This window comes from Mustelus asterias, chromosome 3 (assembly GCF_964213995.1).
Source record: "Mustelus asterias chromosome 3, sMusAst1.hap1.1, whole genome shotgun sequence".
In the NCBI taxonomy this organism is placed as follows: Eukaryota; Metazoa; Chordata; class Chondrichthyes; order Carcharhiniformes; family Triakidae; genus Mustelus; species Mustelus asterias.
Genome location: NC_135803.1, coordinates 89,700,810 through 89,707,415, shown reverse-complemented (window position 1 = coordinate 89,707,415; position 6,606 = coordinate 89,700,810). Strand labels below are relative to the sequence as shown.

General features: G+C 43.6%; 1 pseudogene; it reads left to right on the top strand.

The window, feature by feature from the left end:
- Window positions 1-2,640: 2,640 nt before the first annotated feature.
- On the top strand, window positions 2,641-2,843 carry LOC144491924 (U2 spliceosomal RNA; annotated as a pseudogene).
- Window positions 2,844-6,606: the final 3,763 nt, after the last annotated feature.

The window sequence follows — 6,606 nt, the reverse complement described above, 5'->3', positions numbered from 1 at the left end:
GGAATGCGCTGCCAGGCAAGGTGGTGGAGGCGGACACACTGGGAACGTTTAAGACTTATCTAGACAGCCATATGAACGGAGTGGGAATGGAGGGATACAAAAGAATGGTCTAGTTTGGACCAGGGAGCGGCGCGGGCTTGGAGGGCCTGTTCCTGTGCTGTATTGTTCTTTGTTCTTGTTCTAAAGTCCAACAGGTTTATTTGGTAGCACAAGCCACAAACTTTCAGAGCTGCTCCTTCATCAGGTGAGTGGGAGTTCTGTTCACAAACGGCATATAAAGACACAAACTCAATTTACAAAATAATGGTTGGAATGCGAGGCTTTACAAGTAATCAAGTCTTAAACGGTACAGACAATGTGAGTGGAGAGAGGGTTAAGCACAGGTTAAAGAGATGTGTATTGTCTCCAGTCAGGACAGTTAATGAGATTTTGCAAGCCCAGGCAAGTCGTGGGGGTTACAGATAGTGTGACATGAACCCAAGATCGCGGTTGAGGCCGTCCTCGTGTGCGGAACTTTCGGTTGCATTCTTGGACACGCATCTCCATCAAAGAGTCACCTCAGCACTTCACTGTACCGCAAGCCCACGGATAACCTCATGATGCTTCACTTCTCCAGCTTCCACCCTAAACATGTTAAAGAAGCCATCAGAACAGAACTGCCACTCACCTGATGAAGGAGCAGCGCTCTGAAAGCTTGCAGCTTGTGCTACCAAATAAGCCTGTTGGACTTTAACCTGGTGTTGTGAGACTTCTTACTGTGCTTATCCCAGTCCAATGCTGGCATCTCCACATCATGGCTGCCGAAAGGACCCAGACTCAAAAAAATCAGTGCTGTTGTGACTTTCATCATAGCAATCATAGAAACCCTGCAGTGCAGAAAGAGGCCATTCGGCCCATCGAGTCTGCACCGATCACAATTCCACCCAGGCCCTCCCCCCATATCCCACCCGCTAATCCACGCATCCCAGGACACTAAGGGGCAATTTTAGCATAGCCAATTAACCTAACCCGTACATCTTTGGACTGTGGGAGGAAACCAGAGCACCCGGAGGAAACCCACGCAGACACGGGGAGAATGTGCAAACTCCACACAGACAGTGACCCAAGCCGGGAATCGAACCCAGGTCCCTGGAGCTGTGAAGCAGCAGTGCTAACCACTGTGCTACCGTACCGCCCTCTTCATCTCTACTGTTAAGGCAGTGTGGCAATTAGAGTTGGGTTTCAGGTCTGTCAACATTTCACAAAAGTGTCCCATTCCTTCCTTGTTGAAACGCAGTCGCCTGGCACACATCTCTGACATTTCATATGATGTCTTTTGCCTGTCCACTCTCACGGGTGGATAATTGATTTGCCTCCTCGTTAGCAGAAGGTGTAGCCTGATTCTTTGCTCGTGATGTCTGTGCCTATGCCAGAGTCGCAAAAGAACACTGATGATTTTTATAAACAATGCTAATAAGGAAGCCCGAATGCTTGTGGACATGACTCCAGATTTACAGTCTGCACTGGATTCTAAATACCTGTCAAGAGAGAGTTCACATCATCTTACAGGAGACTTGCATATACCAACTAAGGCATTAAACTTTGCTAAGGCATTTAAAGTAATTACTCAGGCTTCTAAGAGTCAACTTAAACTACATTATTAAATTATTTATTTCGCTACTGAGGCTTGTACGGTCACACAACAGAACTTAAAATACATTAAATTACTTTTCTTATTTCACCACTGAGGCATGTGAGGATCAACATAAACTCCAGCACTTAAATTAAAATGTTTTTAAACATACCAACTTCAAAACTACTCCGAGATAGATCTCCCGCTTCTCTGCTCGCTGATTCTAGATCAGAAAAAAAGGGTGTAAAATTTATCACGTAAAAATTCACCGAACATCCAGACAAGCACACCAAGTTAGCGCTGTCGTGGTGAAGTATATTGTGCTGCTTCAGCACAGCGCTGACTCATCAGGACCCGCATCGGAGGTTTTTAAAAAGTGCGTTTTCAGCGCACATGCGCATGCAAGTTGCTTATTCTGTTCAGCTTCATTCTTCCTATCTCTAGAAGAATATTTCCAATCAACCTTGCTGCTTTCGAATTTGATCAACAACAGGCAGTTGTTGATCAAACCTCCTCCACGTGCAGTGAGATTAGTGGGGGAGGGATGGTCCCAGGATTGAAGGTGCCAAAGTTGCTAAGAGAAAATGATTTGTTGAGTTATTTTGTTTTTTTTGCATTTTCTGTTGTGTCTAGTTATTTTAGGATGTTAAAACAGTGCATTGCTGGTCAATTTTTCTATTAAATATCACAATATAACACAGAACATGAAATTTAAAAGTTGATTATCCCCTTAATCCACAAATTGCCCACCGTATATTATGGGGGGAATTCACAGGCCGTTTACGCCAACGGGATTCTCTGGTCCTGCTGACAGCGAACCCCATCCTTCAGGTTTCATAGCGGTGTGCGGCGACATCAATGGGACATCTGATTGACAACGGTGGGACAAGAGAATCCCACCACCAGTGACTAGTGCGCCACCTCCCACCATGGCTGGGAGGCCGGAGAAACCCCCCTCCAATGTTTTTCAGATACAAAATAATTATTTTCCTGACAGTCATTCTTGTTGTTTTAACATAGGAAAAGTGATCGTTTCTCGGCCTTTTGGCTAAGATCAAGTGTAGTATGGATTGGATGCTGCACTTGGTTGAGGTCATTGGGTTACATTGAAGCTTCATATGTTTCATATGAAGCAATTTTTAAAAGCTGCATCCCGGCCTTTTGGCTAAGATGCAAATGAGCTCAAGTCTTGGAGGAGGTGTTGCTTTGCTCCTCCAATCAACTTGGCTCATGTAGATCAGGCCCAGGACAGGGTGATTTGGTCGCTCGCCCTGTCTTGTCAGCCTGGGTCTGAAATGTCTCAACTTGTTGAGACTCTGAATTGGATTTGATTTGATTGAATTGGAAAAGTATTTTAAAAAAGTGAATTCCTCGAGCAATGGATGTATTTTTGGTGAATATACAGTCAGATTTTGAGATTATCTGTGAATCTGGACTGTTGGCACAAAGCTTGTGTGTTGGGAGTGCATATCAGGAATATTGATGGATAGTACATGATTTTTGTTGTCTGTAAAAAGTACACACGCCCTTGCTCTTAAATTTTTGTGCTGGGAGCTAGGATTACTAAAATAACCCCTTCTGAATTTTATTTGTTGCCGTTAGAAAGTGAGGAGTCTGCTCCATTACAGCTTATCTAAGCACTACAAATGGAAAGGATCCTGGTGAGGCATTAGACTTGCTAGACTGCCTCTGACACGGCTTTTCTTACCCTTCGATCACCATTCAGTCGGGGCCATTTAAGCAGAATCTCTTTTACCCTCTTCTGATGCGTTCTAACATCACAGATACTACCAGTTCACTCAAGTGACCAGCCTTCACGGGTCAAGCCTTAATTTTATGAACTTGCTCTCGTATGGAATGCTCCAGCTTTCACTTCTCACTGAACCTTCGCATTAGTGCATTATTTCTCTTGAAATATTTCTTGGATTCTCCAGTAATCATTGCAGAGTACATGAATATAGCTGAGGAGGACACTGGGTTGCAGGGGAGTAGAATAGACAGTATTACAGTTGATAAGGAGGATGTGCAGGATATTCTGGAGGGTCTGAAAATAGATAAATCCCCTGGTCCGGATGGGATTTATCCAAGGATTCTCTGGGAGGCAAGAGAAGTGATTGCAGAGCCTCTGGCTCTGATCTTCAGGTCGTCGTTGGCCTCTGGTATAGTACCAGAAGATTGGAGGTTAGCGAATGTTGTCCCATTGTTTAAGAAGGGGAACAGAGACTTCCCCGGGAATTATCGACCGGTGAGTCTCACTTCTGTTGTCGGCAAGATGTTGGAAAAAATTATAAGGGATAGGATTTATAGTTATTTGGAGAGTAATGAATTGATAGGTGATAGTCAGCATGGTTTTGTGGCAGGTAGGTCGTGCCTTACTAACCTTATTGAGTTTTTTGAGAAAGTGACCAAGGAGGTGGATGGGGGCAAGGCAGTGGACGTGGTATATATGGATTTTAGTAAGGCGTTTGATAAGGTTCACCATGGTAGGCTTCTGCAGAAAATGCAGATGTATGGGATTGGGGGTGATCTAGGAAATTGGATCAGGAATTGGCTAGCGGATAGGAAACAGAGGGTGGTGGTTGATAGTAAATATTCATCATGGAGTGCGGTTACAAGTGGTGTACCTCAGGGATCTGTTTTGGGGCCACTGCTGTTTGTAATATTTATTAATGATCTGGATGAGGGTATAGTTGGGTGGATTAGCAAATTTGCTGATGACACCAAAGTCGGTGGTGTGGTAGACAGTGAGGAAGGGTGTCGTAGTTTGCAGGAAGACTTAGACAGGTTGCAAAGTTGGGCCGAGAGGTGGCGGATGGAGTTTAATGCGGAGAAGTGTGAGGTAATTCACTTTGGTAGGAATAACAGATGTGTTGAGTATAGGGCTAACGGGAGGACTTTGAATAGTGTGGAGGAGCAGAGGGATCTAGGTGTATGTGTGCATAGATCCCTGAAAGTTGGGAATCAAGTAGATAAGGTTGTTAAGAAGGCATATGGTGTCTTGGCATTTATTGGTAGGGGGATTGAATTTAGGAGTCGTAGCGTTATGTTGCAACTGTACACAACTCTGGTGCGGCCTCACTTGGAGTACTGTGTGCAGTTCTGGTCCCCACATTACAGGAAGGATGTGGAGGCTTTGGAGAGGGTGCAGAGGAGGTTTACCAGGATGTTGCCTGGTATGGAGGGGAGATCCTATGAGGAGAGGCTGAGGGATTTGGGATTGTTTTCGCTGGAAAGGCGGCGGCTAAGAGGGGATCTTATTGAAACATATAAGATGATTAGAGGTTTAGATAGGGTGGATAGTGATAGCCTTTTTCCTCTGATGGAGAAATCCAGCACGAGGGGGCATGGCTTTAAATTGAGGGGGGGTAGTTATAGAACGGATGTCAGGGGTAGGTTCTTTACCCAGAGGGTGGTGAGGGATTGGAATGCCCTGCCAGCATCAGTTGTAAATGCGCCTAGTTTGGGGGCGTTTAAGAGATCCGTAGATAGGTTCATGGACGAAAAGAAATTGGTTTAGGTTGGAGGGTCACAGTTTTTTTTTTAACTGGTCGGTGCAACATCGTGGGCCGAAGGGCCTGTTCTGCGCTGTAATGTTCTATGTTCTATGAGTGTTTCTCACGCTGTCCAGCATTTCATGTTTTGCTGGGCAAAAGTTCCTTGAATGCTTAGGCACTGGCAGAGGTACCTTCACCCAGTAATTTAGGAACTCTGTGATATCCCCGATTTATTCCAGCCTTCAGTACTTCCAGACTTCCACTATAAACTTAGCTGATTCAAAGAAGTGTGCTGCCTGTGTCCTAACTCGCACAACATTTTGTTCATCCATATTCCTTGTGATTGCTGACCTATTTGGCTTGTGCTTTGGCAACATCTTGATTTTAAAATTTTCATCCTTGTGTTCAAGTCCATTATGGCCTCACTCCTTTGTAACCCCCAGCACTACAACGTTTTGAGATTCCTGCAGTCTTCCAATACTAGCCTTTTGCAAAGGCCTTTTTCCTTTTCTATCATTTGATCATTGGTGATCATGCTTTCAGCTGTCTAGTTCCGAAACTCTGGAATTCTCTGACCAAGCTTTTAGTCACCTGACCAAATATTTCCTCCTGTGACGCGGTGTCTGACAACGCTACTGAAGTACCTTGGAATGTTTGATTATGTTAATGGTGCTATATAAATGAAGATTGTTGAGTTTAAGTTGAATATAACGTATTGCTTTTACATCGGAAGCAGTCATGTGAAATGAGTCTGTGACAGGAATGGAGCAAATTTCAGCAGATGGCATTAGTGGATAAACTCGTTTGTTTGCCAGTTGATCTTGGGCATGAATGAAACTGAATAACTTTCAGTCAACTGATCCTTTGGAACCTTTCCAGTTGGATTGAGGCTTTGGATCTCACTTTGACGTTTATTGTCATTGGGCAGTCTTCTCTGCTTTCACTCACTTTAAAAGGAATGGCTTTAATGGTTTAATCAGTTGCTTAATTTTGGCATAATGTAATTCCTCATGGTAATTGGTATGAAGTGGCTCATTAATAGCAATGTTGCTGGACTCTTTGCTTTTGACAGGTCGACACAATAATCAATTCCTTCATTTATTTCATACTTGTGACAACCCACGAGGAGACCAATAATCTAAACAAACCCAACTTCCCATATGGGCCCAAAGGAAAAAATCGATGGGACAAGATTTCACTTTTACAGCTTACCATAACAATCAAACCAAAATCAACACAAATTGAATATGAATTTACAGGCAAATTATATTCAAAAGCAACTATAAATTACACAAGCTGATTCAACAAAATTTTAATGGATTTACTGACAGTAAATCCGTGTAGCACGATGTGCAGTCCCAAAGACAGTTAGAATGTAACTCTGAAATGTAGGATCTAGGCACCAAGTTGCACCTAACAACTTTATTCTGGATTGCACAGATGTAGTTATCAACAAACGAGTATGCTTCTGCAGAAGCAGCTTTAGTTTTCAGTCTTTAG